The sequence below is a fragment of the Psammomys obesus genome, unplaced genomic scaffold (assembly GCF_907164565.1).
Source record: "Psammomys obesus unplaced genomic scaffold, mPsaObe1.curated_primary_1811, whole genome shotgun sequence".
In the NCBI taxonomy this organism is placed as follows: domain Eukaryota; kingdom Metazoa; phylum Chordata; class Mammalia; order Rodentia; family Muridae; genus Psammomys; species Psammomys obesus.
In genome coordinates this window covers 1,092,358-1,112,801 of record NW_026590407.1, presented here as the reverse complement: position 1 = coordinate 1,112,801, position 20,444 = coordinate 1,092,358, and positions in this window count along the sequence as shown.

The following is a 20,444-nucleotide window of genomic DNA, read 5'->3' as shown; positions in this document are numbered from 1 at the left end:
ACATAGTTGTCATGGCTCTAATCAAAGTATCTTTTTGTTGTTTGTTTTTTTTTGCTTTTTTGAGACAGGGTTTCTCTGTGTAGCCCTTTTATCTACAGAACCCTTGCTGTCCTGGACCAGGATGGCTTCAAACTCAGTGATTTGCCTGCCTTCTCCTCTTGAGTGCTGGGATTAAAGGTGTGTGCCACACAACCCTTATTTATCTGTTTTTGAGCCAGTTCCAATGTGATTTAGAGTTAAGCAGCCTCATATCTTGTTTCAGTCTGAGAATCTTTTAGAATTCCTTTGTAGGTAGAAAATTATGATCAGATTTACTCCTCATCATATATACAAATGTAGCGCCATTGGGAAGATTTCAAGGATTATTTTCTTAAAGCACAAAATTGACTTTCTGTCACTAAGAAATGGTTTCAAAACAGTGCTGGCACTCTGTTTAAATGCTTAACCTTATTATTCCTCTCTGTACTACAAAGCATTTAAAGATATTGTATTAAGCCAAGCATTTTTCTCCTTTGACTAGTCATGGGCTCTGAAATCCTTCATTACTTATCAGATTGATTTCTGAAACATGAAAAAATTGGAGGTAGTGTCTGCCTACCCATCTTGATTTTTTTGCTATATTTTACTTTAAGAGAATTATTCTTTTTAATTTTTATTATTAGTTACATTTTATTAACTCTGTATCTCAGCTGTATCCCGCTCCCTCATTCCCTCCCAATCCCACCCTCCCTCCAACATCTCCTCCCTGCCCCTTTCTAAGCCCACTGGTTGGGGAAGACCTCCTCCCCATTCATCCGAAACTGTTATATCAAGTATCTTCAGGACTGGCTGCAAAGTTCTCCTCTGTGGCCTAGCAGAACTGCTCCTCCCTTGGGGGTTAGGGTGGTCAAAGAGCCTGCCATTGAGTCCTTGTCAGAAACAGTCTCTGTTCCCCTTACTATGGAAAACCAATTGGTTACTGAGCTACCACAGGCTACATCTGAACAGAGGTTCTAGGTTATATCCATACATGGTCATTGGTGTTCATTGGTCACTATTATCTATCAACATCAATGGACTCAACTCTCCAATAAAAAGACACAGACTAACAGAATGGGTGTGGAAACAGGATTCAACATTCTGCTACATCCAAGAAAAGCACCTCTACAACAAAGATATACACTACCTTAGAGTAATGGGATGGGAAAAATGTCTTTCAAGAGAATTATTTTAATGTACTCCACACCTCATAGAACCATTCATTAATTTAGAGATGATGAAAACATCATTTGTTTTAATGACATTTCATTTGCAGATGGTAGTATTTCTTCAAGCTGATTGTTATTAACTTCCAGGATCATAAATGTTTTGTTTTCTATAGTACTTATTCCAGAACATATGATTCCTGGCCAACACAATGTTGTCTAGATATGTGAATTTAATGAGTAATGAACTTTAGTTTGCATAAAAGCTTAATTTAAAAAAGGCATTTAGTCATCCCTATGTTTGCATTTTCATCTATTCTTTTTCCTCAAAGGCATATGCTAATATTTTTAAATTATTCCTGGCTAAAGATTAAATAATAACCCATGTGGTCATTTGCTAAATGGTTAAAATTATTTTTTCTTAGTGTTCATAGGAGAGACTGTTTCACAGCATACTTCCTTGTACTCTGTCTCTTCCTATCATTCCACATCCCCTTCTGTCATGAATCCTGAGTCAAAGATGCAGGATCTCTGAAACAACAACAACTACACACACAAACACACACATCCTTGTGATCTGTTAATCTCTGCATTGTGGCCAGTTATTGTTTTCTGTGATGGTTTCCATTTCTTTGATGAGAGGTGGTAGCTATCCTTATCTCTGGGTGTAAGGATAAGATTTAGTATGTAGGAAGGAATTATTCTGGTCTAGTAAAGTCTCAGTAGTAGATTATTTTTTAAGGTCCATGATCTCATTAGCTCCAGAAGCAAAATGAGATTCCAGTACCAGGCATGATTTCCCTTTTTCTGAGTAGGCCTGAAGTCCAATTAGACAGCTGTTAGTTGGCATCAACATGTGAGTGCGATTTCCTACAACTTTATGCATAGCTTGCCTTGCTGGGTAACTGTTGTGATTTATAGGTGTTGCAGCTGGGTAGGACTCTTTAATTGTTTCCCTTTATTGGGAGCTTTCACAATATTTTCTGGGACCATGGAAGCTAGACTGCAGGAAAGAAGCTTTTAAATCAAATCTGGCTAGAATCATCTGAGTTCAGTATCCTAAGTATGAGTTATATTCAGCAATAGGCACCCACTCTAAAACCTGAGAGTCAGCCAAGGGCTACATTGATAATCTACATAGTTTTGGGAGTCACTTGAATTATCTTGATGAACCATTTAGAAGTTTTCTTGTACCTTGGTTTCTGTGGTTACTTTATACTGTATACTCAAATCTGAGGATTTGCAGATGGCTTGCCTCACTCATTATACTCTTTATTTTTATAAAATTCAATTAAATTTTATTTTATTTATTTATCTGAGACATTGTTTCTCGATGTTACAGCCCTAGCTGTCCTGGAACTCACTTTGTAGACCAAGCTGACTTTGAACTAACAGAGATTCATTTGCCTCTGCATCCTGAGTGATGGGCTTAAAAGCGTACACCACTACTGCCTGGTAATCTTTTTTATCTATCCATTTACCTGAAAAGTTCATGTTTTCATTTTTCCTTACTGACAAAAAATATTTAATAAATACTTTACAGTGGATTCACATTAAATAAAACCTGAACACCTTAACACATTCCATTATGCATTTTGACCAGTTGTGGCTTTCTGTAATGACCTCCATCTGCTGCAAAGAGAGGTTTCTTTGGGGAGGGCTGACATATCTTTGCTTATAAGAATGTTTATCTATTAATAGTTGCTGAGAAATGGGAGAATCATTTTTCTCCAGCAATTAGATCCCTGATGAGTTATCTAATCCCTTGTTGTAATCTCTAAGCACATTTCCCTTTGAACACTGTAACACTAAATAGATTCAGCATGATGTATTTATATATGCATATATTGTATAAAAAGAAAGAAGAGGTCATGACTTCCTAGAAGGAGTGGAGAAGATAGGGGGACTTTGAAGGGACAGAGTAAGAAGTAGAAATTATATAAATACAGTACACATATATGCCATTCTCATAATTTAAATTTAAAAAATGGGACATTTAAAAATTTCACCATTTTAGTGGACTAGGAGAATGAGATGAAGGGAAGAGGGAGGGAAGGTGTACTGCAGGAGCTGAGGGAGGGGGCTTCAATCAGAATATATAATAAATAAATTGTGAAGAAAAAAATAAAAAAAAAATTAAAAAATCACTTTAAAGAACAAATATACAACCAAAACACTACACTTCAAAAGCCAATGATTAGAGATTAGAAGGCAGTTTGACACTATGTCCATTTCAAAAACTCATAGTAGTATGCTCAAATAATTAATAAAATATTTTTAAAACAAAAGAACTCATGATTCTCAAATACATGAGTCATTAAGCTACCCCAGAATTTAAATATACTGGCAATACTAATTCATGCTAATGAAAAGTAAAGGCAAGATTATGAATTGACTTCTACTGGAGTCCTATTTCTCTTTTTCATTATGAATGAAGAATGAGATTTAGCTATGCTCCTACAAAACATATGGGATTCTGACTTCTCACAAGTACAGCCATTTGTTTGTAAATGCACCTTGTAATACTTTTTCACTGAAAGAACTCTGCAGTTTCTAAAAAGCAGTCTGTGATCTTGCTGCTGTGTTATATTTGGTTAGGAGATGAGGCATTTCCTTGAGTTTTAGTGTGGGTTATTCCTTCAAATTGTAGCAGGGAGGCAGAAAAATGACAATAGTTTAGAATCACTTGATGTGTTGGCAGCACTGGGTCAAATAACAAAGGTTCCTAGGAAGGTTCTCTGGGTTCATTGTCAGATCATACCAAGTACCAGGAAGACAGGGAAATGTCATATTAGCATACTTGTTTTGCAAATGCAAGCTTTAACAATGCTTAGGTGACAAAGCTGGTGCACCACCATTTATTTATTTTAATCAAAGGGAAATCACAGCTGGAACTTCAACTGGAATATTGTCAAATGCCATTAGCCTTTCAAAGTTTTATTCAAAATGGTGGACAGGTTTTGTCTTCTCAGAAATGTTCAAATAAAATGATTTTCAGCATTTACAATAGGTAAGGGTTGTTATAATAATAACAATGATCAACTTAAATTCAGGGTTCTTTTAAAACACAGGTTTAAAGAAAGAAAAGAAAGGCACAAATTTAGCCATTCTAACATGGTATTTTTACACACTGCCCAGCCTTCAGATAACCAGCTGCAGTAGGAAGGTGGCCAAAAAGGGACGATAAGCCTGGCTGGGTTCCCACATGCTTCCTTTCCAAACCCAGTGACTTCCCTTAAGAAAGTTATTCTTTAAGAAAACTAGGAGAAGATTCATGATTATATATGTATGTATGTATATGTATATGTATATATATATATATATATATATACACATATGTATATGTGAATTCAGCTCTAAGAATATAAACCAAAAAGATGTCAGATATTTCCCTTCGTATTCCTTACGTTGTGATTAAGGCAGAGAGAAAATTAGAAAATTTTAGGGGCAAATTCACGAAGAAGAGAAGAGCAATTTATCCTACTTCTTATTTTCTTTGTGATGGACCTTAAATGAAAGACCTGGACGATGGGACAGGAGCTCCAAAAGGAGACCAACAGAGACAAAAACAGAACAAAACAACAACAGCAACAACAAAAATAAAAAACTGAGCCTTGGGGGTCCTGAAGAGAATGATAACCCAACAGAGGACCATGCTTGAAGAGGACCTAAAACTCTTGCTCAGGGGCTTTCTCTGGCATGAACTCAGTGACAGGCTCTCTGATCACTTCCCCCTGGGGTGTGCAGCCTTGCCAGGCCACAGAGAAAGCCAATGCAACCATTCCTGATGAGACCTGATAGGCTAGGGTCAAATCGAATGGGAAGAGGATCTCCCCTATCAGTGGACTAAGGGAGGGGAATAAGGGGAGAAGAGGGTGAATTTGGGAGGGGATGAAGGAGGGGGCCACAGCTGCAATACTAATTGAATAAATTTTAATGATAATAATAATAATAATAAATGAAGAAAAAATCTCTGAATCAAATTTTCTTTTTGAGAGAAGTATTATTATTATTATTATTATTATTATTATTATTATTATTATTTGCAGTAGACACTAAATAGCACATAGACCAATACTGGACAATGTGTAGATCTAAACATTAAATGGATCCCATTTCTTTCCTTTCTTTTTTTTCCTTCCTGCATTCTTTCTTTCCTTCTTTTCTTTTTTTTTAATTAAGTTATTATTTTTAATATTACTGTTTATTTACTTTGTATCCCAGCTGTAGACCCCTCCCTTATTCCCTCCCAAGACCACCCTCCCTCTCTCATCTCCAACCTGTCCCTCTCTAAGTCCACTGATGGGGAGGTCCTCCTCCCCTTCCATCTAATCCTAGCTTATCAGGTCTCTTCACGACTGGTTACAATGTCCTCCTCTGTGGCCTAGCAAGGCTGCTCCTCCCTCTGGGGTGGGGTAGGTCAAAGAGCCAGCCATTGGGTTCATGTCAGAAACAGTCTCTGTTCCCCTATCTAGGGAACCCACTTGGATACTGAGATGGGCTACATCTGGGCAAAGGTTCTAGGTTATATCCATTCAACTTCCCTGGTTGGAGAAACAGTCTCAGAAAAGACCCCTGGGTCCAGGTGTATTTGGTCTTTGTGGAGCTCCTGTCCTCTCCAGGTCATACTAACTGCCCCTTCTTTCATATGATTTCCTGCATCCTGCCAAAGGTTTGGTTATGTGTCTTAGTATCTGCTTTTATACACTGCTAGGTAGAGTCTTTCAGGGGCCCTCGGTGGTAGGCTCCTGTCTTGTTACTTGTTTTCTCCTGTTTCCAATGTCCATTCCATTTGTCTTTCTAAGTGAGGATTACCCTGGGTTCTCTTTCTTGTTTATCTTATGTTTTAGCCACTAATTTTGATAATTTGGGAGAGAAATAGAGTATTTTTAGTGCTCTTTAACAGACTGTGGTTAACATCATCTTAGTCCTTTGCCACTCTTGCTAACCTGTGCCAAAGAGCAAGTAGAAAAAAATTTCCCTGGATGTTCAATTTATGGAAACTCAACTGTTGTATTGTCTATACACTGAGAACCACCTTCACATAAATTGCCACTTCAATCTATTTGATCATATATTTTTTTGGACTTATGTATATCGGCATGTGTTTTCCTAGTAGTTTGTTTGTAAATTTGTTTTACGACAAGATAATTATACAGGGCTGACATGATGGATACAGGACATCCTGCCACCTCACTACCTGAGTCCAATAACTAAGATCCCTGTGGTTTAAGGAGAAAGTCCATACCCAAAAGTTGTCTTCTGACACACACACACACACACACACACACACACACACACACACACACTTAATACGAAGTCTTAAAGATTGATATTATATTTTCCTCTTGTATTGGCTGTAAAATAACTTAGACTTTTTAGTTTACTTATAACAATTTTGTTGCTCATAGCTCTGGCTGGGAAATCCATGATGAAGAATACAGAATATTACATATTTAGAAATAGCCTGTTCCTCATAAATAATAATTTTATTTGTCTTTACCTGGTGGAAGGAAAAATCAAGCTTCCTTAGACCTCTTTTATGCATACACTAATTCTATTTATGAGGGCTCTGTCCTTGTAGTGTCATGTCCTAATGACTCCAATCTCTTAATACCCTTACCTTAGAAATTAGCTGTCAGCATAGAAATTTTGGAGACAATATCTGCATTAAGAATATAGCATAATTGTGTCATATCAGTGAGGCAAAAAACACCTGCAAAAGTTTTCTTATTTAAATAGGAGATTCTGTCTTTCTATTTTTGTAAAACATTGTTCTATGTTTGTAAATTTACCTTGCTAACAGCACCCTAAGTTTTATTTCCATTTTCAGATTGACTTAGCTAGGACTATTATTTCTGCTCCAGTTTACTTTTCTTAATCGGAAATATTTACTTGTTATATCATAATATTCTATAGTTTAATTAACCATGTTAGTAAGTTATATAGACAATTTATTAAGTAAACTCAGTTAAACCGCTTTATTTTAAAATGAATCTGGATAATTATTTGAATAACATTTCTGGTTAACTAAATTAAAATTATATAATAAAGCAGTTTTAGATAAACACATAGGCTTCTATCTCTAGTGCTATTATAGCAGTATAATGTATTATACATAGTCATTTTCAACAATTTTTTACAGCAATATCTAGTGTGTGTTCAACCTTGTACTGAGCTCTAGAGATTCTCAGTAGAGAAAATATAATTGTTTTCATTATTCTTTCTTTTTTTTGTATTTTAGTTTTTCTTATCAGTTACATTTTATTAACTCTGTACCCCAGCCGAGTCCCGATCCCTCATTCCCTCCCAGTCCCTCCCTCCCTCCCTCATCTCCACCATGCCCTTTGCTAAGTCCACTGATAGGGGGGACCTCCTCCCCATTCATCTGATCCTGTTTTATCAGGTATCTTCAGGACTGGTTGCAAAAGCTCTCCTCTGTGGCCTAACAGGACTGCTCCTCCCTTGGGGGGTGGGGAGGCCAAAGAGCCAGTCATTGAGTTAATGTTAGAAATAGTCCTTGTTCCCCACACTATGGGAAACCAATTGGTTACTGAGCTACCACAGGCTACATCTGAGCAGAGGTTCTAGGTTACATTCATACATGGTCCTTGGTTGCATGTCAGTCTCAGAAAAGACCCTGTGCCCAGATATATTTGGTCCTTGTGGAGCTCCTATCCTTTCCTCATCAGACTAACTCCCCTTCTTTCTTATGATTCCCTGTACTCTGCCAAAGGTATGGTCATGAGTCTTTGCTTTGAAAACACTGCTAGTTAGAGTCTTTCCAATGCGCTCAGTAGACTCCTGTCAATATTCAATGCGCATCCCATCTGTCTTTCTAAACGAGGATTGATAATCTTACCCCATGTCCGCTCTCTTGATTATCTTTTTTAGGTGTATAGATTTCATTATGTTTATCATATCTTATAGGTCTATATAAGTGAGTATATACCGTGTTTGTCTTTCTCCTTCTGGGATATTTCACTCAGGATGATCTTTTCTAGATCCCACCATTTGCCTGCAAATTTCATGATTTCCTCCTTTTTGATTGCTGAGTAGTATTCCATTGTGTAAAAATACCACAATTTCTGTACCCATTCCTCCGTTGATGGACATCTGGGTTGTTTCCAGGTTCTGGCTATTACAAATAAAGCTGCTATAAACATAGATGAGCAAATATCCCTTTTGTGTACTTGAGCAAACTTTGGGTATATACCTAGCAGTGGTATAGCTGGGTCTTGAGGAAGCACTATTCCTAATTGTCTTAGAAAGCGCCAGATAGATTTCTAGAGTGGTTGTATCAGTTTACATTCCCACCAGCAGTGGAGGAGGGTTCCCCTTTCTCCACAACCTCTCCAGCATGTGTTGTCCCTTGAGTTTTTCATTTTGGCCATTCTGATGGGTGTAAGGTGATATCTCAGGGTCGTTTTGATTTGCATTTCCCTGATGGCTAATGAGGATGAGCATTTCTTTAAGTGTTTCTCTGACATTCGATATTCCTCTGTCGAGAATTCTCTGTTTAGCTCTGTTCCCCATTTTTTAATTGGATTACTTGGTTTGCTGCTTTTCAGCTTCTTTAGTTCTCTGTATATACTCGATATTAGTCCTCTGTCAGATAAAGGATTAGTGAAGATTCTTTCCCAATCTGTAGGCAGGCGTTTTGTTTTGATGACAGTATCCTTTGCTTTACAGAAGATGTTCAGTTTCATGAGGTCCCATTTATTGATTGTTGCTCTTAGAGCCTGTGCTGTTGGTGTTCTGTTCAGGAAGTTGTCTCCTGTGCCAATGAGTTCTAGGCTGTTCCCCACTTTTTCTTCTAACAGATTTAGAGTATCTGGTTTTATGTTGAGGTCTTTGATCCACTTGGACTTTAGTTTTGTGCAGGGTGATAAATATAGATCTATTTTCATTTTTCTGCATGTGGACATCCAGTTGGACCAGCACCATTTGTTGAAGATGCTGTCTTTTTTCCATTGAATGGTTTTGGCTTCTTTGTCAAATATCGAGTATTCATCGGTGTGTGGGCTTATTTCTGGATCTTCTATGCGGTTCCATTGATTCTCCTTTCTGTTTTTATGCCAATACCATGCAGTTTTTATTACTATTGCTTTGTAGTACAACTTGAGATCGGGGATGGAGATACCTCCAGATGATCTGTTGTTGTACAGGATTGTTTTGGAGATTCTGGGTTTTTTGTTTCTCCATATGAAGCTGAGAATCTTTTTTTCAAGGTCTGTAAAGAATTGAGTTGGTATTTTGATGGGAATTGCATTGAATCTGTAGATTGCTTTTGGCAGGATGGCCATTTTCACAATGTTAATCCTACCAATCCATGAGCATGGGAGATCTTTCCATCTTCTGAGATCTTCTTCAATTTCTTTCTTCAGAGACTTGAAGTTTTTCTCAAACAGGTCTTTCACTTGCTTGGTTAGAGTCACCCCAAGGTACTTTATGTGGTTAGTGGCTATTGTGAAGGGTGTTGTTTCCCTAATTTCTTTCTCGGCCCTTTTGTCTTTGGTATACAGTAGGGCTTCTGATTTTTTTGAGTTGATTTTGTATCCTGCCACTTTGCTGAAGGTGTTTATCAACTGGAGGAGTTCTCTGGTTGAATTTTTGGGGTCGCTCATATATACTATCATATCATCTGCGAAAAGTGACACTTTGACCTCTTCCTTTCCGATTTGTATCCCCTTGATCTCCTTTAGTTGTCTTATTGCTCTGGCTAGGACTTCAAGTACTATGTTGAAGAGGTAGGGAGAGAGTGGGCAGCCTTGTCTTGTCCCTGATTTCAGTGGGATTGATTTAAGTTTCTCTCCATTGAGTTTGATGTTGGCTATCGGCTTGCTGTATATTGCCTTTACTATGTTTAGGTATGTGCCTTGTATTCCTGATCTCTCCAAGACTTTAAACATGAATGGGTGTTGGACTTTGTCAAATGCTTTTTCAGCATCTAAGGAGATGATCATGTGGTTTTGCTCCTTCAGTTTGTTTATGTGGTGGATTACATTGATGGATTTCCGTATGTTGAACCACACTTGCATGCCTGGGATGAAGCCTACTTGGTCATGGTGGATGATATCTTTGATGTGTTCTTGGATTCGGTTTGCAAGTATTTTATTGAGTATTTTTGCGTCAATGTTCATAAGAGAGATAGGTCTGAAGTTCTCTTTTTTTGTTGGATCTTTGTGTAGTTTAGGTATCAGGGTTACTGTTGCTTCATAGAATGAGTTTGGTAATGTACCTTCTGTTTCTATTTTGTGGAATAGTTTGAGGAGAATTGGTCTGAGCACTTCTTTGAAGGTCTGGTAGAATTCTGCGCTGAAATCATCTGGCCCAGGGCTTTTTTTGGAGGGGAGCCTGTGAATGACTGCTTCAATTTCCTTGGGGGATATTGGGTTGTTCAGTCTTTCTACCTGATCTTGACTTAATGTTGGAAGATGGAATCTATCAAGAAAATTGTCCATTTCATTTAGATTTTCAAATTTTGTGGCATATAGGCTTTTGTAGTATGACCTAATGATTGTTTGAATTTCCTCTGTGTCCGTAGTTATGTCACCCTTTTCATCTCTGATTTTGTTGATTTGTATAGATTCTCTCTGCTTTTTAGTTAGTTTGGCTAAGGGTTTGTCTATCTTGTTGATTTTTTCAAAGAACCAGCTTTTTGTTTCATTGATTATTTGAATAGTTTTATTTGTTTCTAATTGATTGATTTCAGCCCTGAGTTTGATTATTTCCAGCCTTCTGCTACTCTTGGGTGTATCTGCTTCTTTTTTTTCTAGGGTTTTCAGTTGGGCCATTAAGTTGTTTGTATGTGATGTTACGAATTTCTTCTTGCAGGCACTTAGTGCTATAAATTTTTCCCTGAGCACTGCTTTCAGTGTGTCCCATAAATTTGGGTATGTTGTGCCTTCATTTTCATTGAATTCTAGGAAGTCTTTAATTTCTTTCTTTATTTCTTCCTTAACCCAGCTGTCGTTGAGTAACAGGTTGTTCAGTTTCCATGTGCGTGTAGGTTGTTTGTTATTTCTGTTGCTGTTGAGGTCCAGCTTAAGTCCATGGTGGTCAAATAGAATACAAGGGATTATTTCAATCTTTTTGTATCTGTTGAGGCTTTCTTTATGACCAACTATATTGTCTATTTTGGAGAAGGTTCCATGCGGTGCTGAAAAGAAGGTATACTCTTTTGAGTTTAGATGAAAAGATCTGTAGACGTCTATTAGGTCCATTTGATTTAGGGTCTCTGTAAGTGTTTTTATTTCCCTATTTGTTTTCTGTCTAGTTGATCTGTCCCTTGGTGAGAGTGGAGTGTTGAAGTCTCCCACTATTAGGGTTTTAGGATCAATGTGTGATTTAAGCTTTAATATTGTTTCATTTACGAATGTAGGTGCTCTTGTATTTGGGGCATAGATATTCAAAATTGTGATGTCCTCTTGGTGGATTTTTCTTTGATGAGAATATAGTGGCCATCCTTATCTTTTTTGATTAACTTGGGTTGAAAGTCTATTTTATTATATATTAAGATGGCTACTCCTGCTTGTTTTCTGGAACCATTTGCTTGAAAGACATTTTTCCAGCCCTTTACTCTGAGGTAGTGTGTATCTTTGTTGCATAGGTGTGTTTCTTGGATGCAACAGAATGATGGATCCTCTTTCCGCAACCATTCTGTTAGTCTGTGTCTTTTAATTGGAGAGTTGAGTCCGTTGATGTTGATAGAAACTAGTGACCAACAATTGTTACTTACTTTAGATGTGGTGTTGGTGGTGTCACTGAGTTTCATTGCTTGTCTTCTTTTGTTTATTTTTGTTGTTGTTGTTGTTGTGTAGTTATCTATTTCCTCTGTTTCCTTCGATGTAGTTGTTTTCTTTGGTTTGGAGTTTCCCTTCTAGTAACTTCTGTAGAGCTGGGTTACTATGTAGATATTGTTTAAATTTGGTTTTGTCTTGGACTATCTTGAATTCTCCATCTATGTTGATTGAAAGTTTTGCTGGGTATAGTAGTCTGGGTTGGAATCTGTGGTCCCTTAAGGACTGTATGATTTCTGTCCAGGCCCTTCTGGCTTTCATAGTTTCTGTTGAGAAATCTGGTGTGATTCTGATAGGTCTACCTTCATATGTTACTTGGCCTTTTTCCCTTGCTGCTTTTAGAATTTTTTCTTTGTTTTGTAGGTTCAGTGTTTTGACTATGATGTGATGTGAAGAATTTCTTTTCTGGTCTAGTCTACTTGGTGTTCTGTAGACCTCTTGTATGTTTATGGCCATCTCCTTCTTTAAGTTGGGAAAGTTTTCTTCTATAATTTTCTTGAAGATATTTTCCGGACCTTTGAGCCTGATGTCTTCTTTTTCTTCTACTCCTATTATTCTTAGGTTTTGTCTTTTCATGGTGTCCTTGATTTCTTGGATGTTTTGTGTTTGGAACTTTTCTGATTTTATTTTTTCTTTGAGAGACGTGTCAATTTCCGCAAGTGTATCTTCGGCTCCTGAGATTCTTTCTTCCATCTCTTGTATTCTGTTGGTGATGCTTACCTTTGTAGTTCCTGATCTTTTCTCTATGTTCTCCAGCTCCTGGTTTTTCTCTATTTGTGTTTTCTTTATCGATTCTAATTCTGTTTTCATGTCTTGCACCATTTCCTTCATCTGTTTGAATGTGGACTCCTGCTTTTCAATAATAGCTTCTATTTTTTTTGTCCGTTTCCTCTCTATGTATCACTAATTGTGCCTCTACTTCTTTGGGTATAATTGCCTGTATTTCTCTGAGAGCTTTGTTTATTTCTTCTTTATTTGCCTTCATTTGTGTGGACATTTCTTTGAGAGCTTTGTGCATTTCTTCTCTGTTTCCCTCAATTTTCGTGGTCATTTCTCTGAGAGCACGATTTGTTTCCTTTTGGTTAGTCTCGATTTCTTTGGTTATTTCTCTGAGGGCTTTGTTCATTTCATCTCTATGGGACTCTAGTAGCTGGAGAAACATAGTTTTGAGGTCGTTTTCTTGTATATCTAGTGAATTGAAGTGTCCGTTGTTTTGTGGGGTTGCTTGTGAGGTCATTGTGTCCTGATTTTTGTTGGGAGTGTTCTTACGTCTGCCTCTAGCCATCTGGTTATTTATAATCCTCACTGGTTGTTCCTCGAGATTGTAGTTTGGGCTATGATCCTCTCTTTCTGTTTTCTGGACTGTTTTTTCAGGAAGATGAGAGAGGTTCACTGCTTTAGGAGTGTGCACTTTGTTTTCAGTTTTGCCTAAGTAAAGTATGTGATGCTGGCGCTATTCGCGTGCGCGTTTAGCGGGCACAGTGTGCATGCGCGGATTCTCTGACTATTGCAGTGGCCTGTAAGCCACTATTACGCAGTTCTGACTGAGATCCAGGGATTGTTTGCCTGGATTACCCTGGTGGACCCGCAAGGCAGAGGCTTCACTGTTGGGGTCGCTATCCCAAGAATCCCTCTGATGCCCATACTAGCAGTGTGGGTGGCAGGGATCTCGTCTGGTTGCTTCTGTTAGAGGCCCTGGGTCTGGGGCAATCTCTCCCTAGAAGGCTCACTCACTCTCTTGCAGAACCAGTTGGAATGCACAGAGGTTCCCCTTGATCACTACTCTCTATTTTGGTCCTGCTGTAGAAGTGCACGGGTAGGCTATCAGTCAGCTCTGTGACACTGTGGCCGCAGGACTCGGTGTCCACCTTTCCTGTGTGCTGCCTCTTTGTCCTTTCCCTCTGCCAGGAGGGGTTATGTTGACTGGTCTCTGGGAAAAACGATTGATCGCTGTTGTTTTAGGTCCCAGTGTTCAGTGTCCTGGTCGCTGCCCGGAGTGTGTTGTCCAGCTACTCAGACACGGTGTTCTCCCGGTGCCGCCATCTTGGCCCCCTTCATTATTCTCATACACAAAAATATTGAATTGTAGATGATTAGTATTTCTTACTCTGGTATCAACATGTTGATTTTTGTAAAGAAAGGCTCAGCTGGGGGAAAGCGATCCAAGGCAGGCAACAGAGTCAAAGAAGGCCCATGCTCCCGTTGTTAAGGGACCTACATGATGACCAGGCTACATATCTGCTACCTATGTGTAGGGGGTGTTGGTCCAGATCATGCACACCTCTGGTTGTTGGTTCACTTTCTGTGAGCCCTCATGGGTCCAGGTTAGTTTACTCTGTATGTCTTCTTGTGGTGTCCTTGACTCTTCCTGCTCCCTAAGTCCTTCCTCCCACTTCTTCACAAGACTGTCTGAGCTTGGCCTATTGTTCGATGGGCCCTCAGTGGGAGAGGATATATTTAGTCTTGCTGTGACTTGAAATGCTTGGATGGGTTGGTAACTTTGGGACCCTTCTCTTCTCTGAGAAGAAGGAGATGGGAGGACATGGCGGGAAGAAGCATGAGGGTGGGACTGGGAAAGGAGGAGGAAGGATGCTGGTATCAGGCTATAAAGTGATTCAATAGATAGATAGATAGATAGATAGATAGATAGATAGATAGATAGGGAAAAATAAAAATTTTAAAGAAGAAGGACTCAATTAATTCAGTTGTTTAATGATATCTACATGTAGAGCCTATATCTCTGGGATCCAGGACAGAGAACAATAAGTGACAGAGCTGATTACTCTTAACAATAAGAGACAGAGCTGATTGCTATAGGTTTCCATCCTTTGAACTGGTGAGTATCCACAGTTTCAAGTGGTGTGTGATGACTTTTAATATCTGCCTTCACTTATTCTTCATAATGGAATTAGTACATGTCCTAGCCAAATACGGATTCTCTTGAATTTGTCCTATATTTGAATCTAACCACACTCAGTCTTTTTTTTTTTTTGGTGTGTTTATTTTTTTAATTTTATTATTCTTTAAATTTCAGTTTATTTACTTTACATCCCAAGGGTGCCTCTTCTCACTTTCCTCCCTGGCCCTGCTTCCCACCCTTCCCCATTCCCCTCTCCCTTTCCCTTCAGAACAGAGAAGACTCCCTTCTCCCATATCAACCTTCCCCAGCACATCAAGTCACATCAGGACTGATTATATCCTTATCCACTGAGGCCAGTAAAGGCAGGACTGCCCAGGGAAAGTGATCCAAAAGCAATCAATAAAGGCCATGCTACACACCGGCCCCATCTCCACTCACTGGGTACCCCATATGAAGACCCAGCCACCTTTTGGTCACATATGTGCAGGGGAACTAGGTCCAGACAATGTGTATTCTTTAGTTGATGTTTAAGTCTCTGTAAGCCCCCATGGAACTGGGTTAGTTGTCTCTGTTGGTCTTCGTATGATGGTCCTGTCCCCTCCAGGTCCTTGCACCTCCCCACCCCAACACTTTCACAGGACCCCCGAAGCACCACCCTATGCTTGGCTGCAAGTCCCAACATCTGTCACATTTGGCTGCTGGCTGGAACCTAGTTTTCTGTCGTATAAAATTTTGGATTTTAAGGCTTAATCTTTGGTGAATTAGTAGTAATTAGTGTGAAACTGCTGTGCCACTGAAACTCCACAGTTTGCTAACCTCACTAGTTTCCCTACGTGGGATGATATTTCCCTGATGGTGAACCAATATAAGACAAACAAGAGAAGTATATTATTTTGGAAAAATGATATTGTATTTTAAGCCACAAAAAGGAACTCTTACTTGCCACATTGTCACTTGTCTACATCATGTTCCTAGTAATATATTACACTCATGTAGTAATAATTATGGTTTAATATATTTAACACATCCTATAGTTACTTCTCTCATCATTATGGTCAGATATTGGACATAAAGGCAATTAAATGAATATGGCATTAAAAATTGGCAGAAAGAACATGAGACAGCTGGTCACATAAGGTCTGCAGCCAGTAAGTAGATACAAATAAATACTGGTACTCCATCCATGTTCTCCTCTCTTAACCTCAATATGGCATTCCAGTCAATTGGATGATGCCACCAATATTCAGGGTATGTCTTTCTTTTTCAGTTAAACATCTCTAGAAATAAACTCAAATATATATTGAAAGGTTTGTATCCTGGTTGATTCCAAATCCATTCTATCTAAAATAAAATTTAGCCATTACAATCAGTAAGCATCGTTGAACTTGGAAGAATATGCTAGCATGAAGAATTTCCACATACTCTTTGTATTCAATTTGCTACTACTAGCTTAACTGCTATATAATTAATGACTGCTGGTCCAGTACTCAATGATTTTACATGTTTGAAACAGTCTTCTATTAACTCATATGCTCTCTGATTACTTTTTTCTCCAAAGACTGGGAAAAAAGAAAAGAAAAGAAAAAACAAAACATGAAAATTAGTTTGTTATTGATCTGCATATTTTTGGCAGATTTATTTATTTATTTTTATTAATTACAGTTTATTCACTTTGTATCCCAGCAGCAGCCCTCTCCCTCATCCTTTCCACTTCCTTCCTCCCTCTTCTCCTCCAATGCCACTCCCCAGTCCACTGGTAGAGGAGGTCCTTCTCCCCTTTCATCTGATCCTAGTGTATCAGGTCTCATCAGGACTGTTTACATTATCTTCCTCTGTGGCCTGGTGAGGCTATTTCCCTCTCAGGGGGAGGTGATCAAAGAGCCAGCCACTGAGTTCTTGTCAGAGTGAGTCCCTGTTCCCATTACTGGGAAACCCACTTGGACATTGAGCTGCCTTGGGCTACATCTGTTCAGAGGTTCTAAGATATCCCCATGCATGGTCTTTGGTTGGAATATCAGTCTCAGAGAAAACCTCTTTGTTCAGATTTTTTGGTTCTGTTGCTCTCCTTGTGGAGCTCCTGTCCCTTCCAGGTCTTTCTATCTCCACCTTCTTACATAAGGTTTCCTGCACTCTGCCCACAGTTTGGCCATGAGTCTCATCATATGCTTCAATACTCTGCTTGATAGAGTCTTTCAGAGTCCCTCTGTGGTACGCTCCTGTTCTGTTCCTTGTTTTCTCCCTCTTCCGATGTCCATCCTCTATGCCTTTCTGAATGAGGGTTGAACATCTTAACCAGGGTCTTCCTTCTTGATTAGCTTCTTTAGGTGTACAGATTTTAGTATGATTATCCTATATTATATGATTAATATCCACTTATAAGTGAGTATATACTGTGTGTGTCTTTCTGCTTCTGGGGTATCTTACTCAGGATGATCTTTTCTAGATTCCAACATTTGCCTATAAATTTCATGATTTTTTTGAGTTGATTTTATTTCTTTTTTTATTTTATTTTTCTTTTTAGTTACATTTTGTTAACTCCGTGTCCCAGCTGTATCCCACTCCCTCATTCCCTCCCCAACCCCACACTCCCTCCCTGGTCTCCTCCCTGCCCCTTTCCAAGTCCACTGATAGGGGAGGACCTCTTCCCCTTTCATTTGACCCTGTTTTATCAGGTATCTTCAGGGCTGGCTGCAAAGTCCTCCTCTGTGGCCTAACAGGACTGCTCCTCCCCTGGTGGGGTGGCGAGGTCAAAGAGCCTGACCTTGAGATCCTGTTAGAAATAGTGCTTGTTCCCCTTACTTTGGAAAACTACTTGGTTACTGAGCTACCACGGGCCACATCCGAGCAGAAGTTCTAGGTTATATCCATAGATGGTCCTTGGTTGAGTGTCAGACAGGAGTCTACTGCAAAAGGCATCTGAAAGACTCTACCTAGCAGTGTTTCAAAGCAGACACTAAGACTCATAACCAAACCCTCGGCAGAGTGCAGGGAATCCTATGAAAGAAGGGGAGTTAGTATGATATGGAAAGGATAGGAGCTCTAAAAGGACCAAATATATCTGGGCACAGGGTCTTTTCTGAGATTTCTTTTTTTTTTAATTGCTGAGTAATATTCCACTGTGTAAATGTACCTCAATTTCTGTATCCATTCCTCAATTGAGGGACTCCTAGGTTGTTTCCAGCTTCTGGATATTACAAATAAAACAGCTACAAACATGGTTGAGCAAATGTCCTTGTTGTATACTTGAACATGTTTTGGATATGTGCTTAGGAGTGGTATAGCTGGATCTTGAGGTAGCACTATTCCTAATTATCTGAGGAAGTGCCAGAACGATTTCTAAAGTGGTTGTACAAGTTTACATTCCCACCAGCAGTGAAGGAGGTTCACCTTTCTTCACATCCTCTCCAGCATGTGATGTCACTTGAGTTTTTTATCTTAGCCATCCTGATGGGTGTAAGTTAAAATCTCAGGGTCATTTTGATTTGTAGATCTCTGATTGCTAAGGATGTTGAGCATTTCTTTAAGTGTTTTTCTGCTATTCGATATTCTTCTATTAAGAATTCTGTTTAGCTCCGTTCCCCATTTTTAATTGGTTTGTTTGATTTGTTGCTGTTTAAGTCCTTGAGTTCTTTATATGTTCTGGATATTAGTCCTCTCTCAGATATAAGGTAGATGAAGATCCTTTTCCAATCTGTAGGCTGCTGGACCCCAAGATCTTTTCCAAGGAATATCTGGGTGACTTTAGGTAAGTCCTGAGTGCTTCCTTCACCGTTGGGTTTTCTCTAGACTGGAAATACCAGTCTCTGGTGTTCTGGTGCCCACAGTTCTGTCTGAGATGGTGATCAGAGCACACAGGCATGTGGCTCTGAGCTGACAATTGAGGGTCTGCAGGGACCCAGGAAGAGTCTTCCAGGGTTAAGCTGTGTGACCCGAGAAGGCATGTGATTGCTTCCTGCACTGTGGGGTTTCCTCTCACCTGGGACACACAATTGCTGTTTTTTTAGGGCCCAGAGTTTAATGTGTTGGTCATTGTGCAGTCACTGCTGTCCTGCTCTTCAGACACAGTGTCGTCCTTTGGCCTCCATCTTCACAGATATCTCTGTATATTTTTAAAAGAGAATTTGCTTATGGCTATAGGTCATAATCCCTAAGGAAAAACAAGATACAGTTATTCTATGAGATAGATATAATATTAAAACAATCAATAACTTATTGTTATACCCATAATTCAGAGTACCTCTCATTCCTCATTAGCGAAGTTTTTTTCTTGCAAGAGATGGAAAGTACTGCAGAGAACTTCACTTAGTCAGTGTGCAGAGAATACAAAACAGTAGAATGCTTAACCTTAAATGAAACCTACTTATCTCACCCCCGCCTGCCCCTAAAGGCTCTGGGATCCTTTCAGAAGAAGGTTGAAGAAAAAAATGTTAGAGTCAAAGATGATCTATAACATCAAAGCAAGTATTTTGTAGGCACAACAGGGAAGTTGCACACATCAATTCACAGTGATTGCAAAGCATGGACAAGATGTCTACAAGTTATAGCCAGACAAAAATCCCAACATAAAGAGAAGAAGGAAGGCATGAATTCTCACTCATATCTAAGGTGCTATTGTAATTTGATAACTGCTGAGAGAGGGAGTTAGTTTTCTTTAATGATGTGACCGATGATACATTGACCACATCCCAGGGTAAGCCCCACTTCCAAGATTAGCTGGGTGACACAAAGTGGATTTTAAGGGAAAGAAAAAAGAAATCTAAAAATTGGGTGACAAAGGATGAAAGGGTGGGGAGGCTGGTAATAGGAAGATTTGGTGGGGGAAAATATGTTCAAAATGTATTGTATGACATTCTAAAGTAATTTATATAAATGTTATTTTCACAAAGAAGGATTTCAGAAGTTAATCATTATGACTTCCAAGCATTTCATTATACATTTGCAGGTTGTGAAATAAATTGCTGGCTAAGTATTTTTAACATTATTAATATAGAACAGCAGAATTAGAAGACAGAATTAAACTCTAAGGTTCTTGAAGATATCTTAAATTGTAATTTTAATATTTAGCAACTTCATGGTGATGAACATATAAGTGCTCAGAAAGTATTTGGTGATTTTGCAACATCAAAATAATCAGCTTGATAATTAGTTACTACTTTGCCATAGAGATTTCACAGAAAATTTGAGATCTGCCTTTCCAAGTTTACAGAAAGGAAGGATTTTATGCATGCACGGAGGAATTTTATGCATGCAGCCCCATCCTCCTAATGGCCTGTACCTTCACAGACTGTGTCAGGAGAGGCTGAGGGTTTTAATTATGAGCTCTTGGTCTGCTTTTCTAGGACATTAAGCAGAGGTTCAGCATACCCAATGTATAGTTTTGAAAATAAGTTCACATTTTAGCATGCTTTTAGGATTGATTACTGTGGTGCAACTGGGTCAGTGAAAAGTTCCAAAGAAAGCCTAGAAGGTGGCATTATGGGTTTTAGTAAAATCAGCACAATGCATGTCAAAATGTGGAAGTAATACTAACAGTGAGAACCAGGAAGACTAGTGTTTTGTGAATTCATTTACTATCAATTATATTCAAATATTAGCAAC